Source organism: Pongo pygmaeus, chromosome 18 (assembly GCF_028885625.2).
Source record: "Pongo pygmaeus isolate AG05252 chromosome 18, NHGRI_mPonPyg2-v2.0_pri, whole genome shotgun sequence".
Classification (NCBI taxonomy): domain Eukaryota; kingdom Metazoa; phylum Chordata; class Mammalia; order Primates; family Hominidae; genus Pongo; species Pongo pygmaeus.
The window spans coordinates 45,545,029-45,545,645 of record NC_072391.2 but is presented as its reverse complement, the minus strand read 5'-3'; the positions used below and the strand labels follow the sequence as shown (position 1 = coordinate 45,545,645).

The following is a 617-nucleotide window of genomic DNA, read 5'->3' as shown; positions in this document are numbered from 1 at the left end:
TGGCCAAATTTTTAGTGAGGTAAAATGTACATAGAGTGAAAGACAGATCTTAAGTACAATTCAAGGAGTTTTGACAAATGTATACTCCTATGTAACCAATGTCTTAATTGGTTAATTTTCTCTTTTGGGAGTTTCGGGGAACTATTAATTTGAGTTAATGCCCAAAGATCTCCGAAAAAAAATTTTTCTCTTTTTTCCTATGAAAGTTTTTTGAATTGTGATAAAATCCACATAACACGATCTTTTTGGAGTTCATAAGCATGATCATTGGGTTTTCATGTGCATGTGTGAGATGCGACTCCCTCAAGCCTTGTTACAACATCAGCACATTACCAGTCTGACACACACAGAAAATACACATAACAAAATTTACCATCAGTGACACTTAGTACATTTATAATATTGTGCAACCATTACTACCATCTAGTTCTAGAACATTTTCACTACTTTAGAAGGAAACCCCATACACATTAAGCAATCACTCCCCATTCCACCTTCCCTAAGCTCTGGCAACCATTCATCTGCTTTCTGTCTCTATGGATTTTCCTAGTCTGGCTATTTCACATAGAATCATACTATATTGGCCTTTTGTGTCTGGCCCATTTTTTTTTCACTTA

General features: G+C 35.3%; 1 non-coding gene across 1 annotated transcript; it reads left to right on the top strand.

Moving 5' to 3' along the window:
* The first annotated feature begins 239 nt into the window (after window positions 1–239).
* LOC129016415 (small nucleolar RNA U13) lies at window positions 240–343 on the top strand. The gene has a single exon (XR_008494813.2). It is a non-coding gene; the product is annotated as a small nucleolar RNA U13 (small nucleolar RNA).
* Window positions 344–617: the final 274 nt, after the last annotated feature.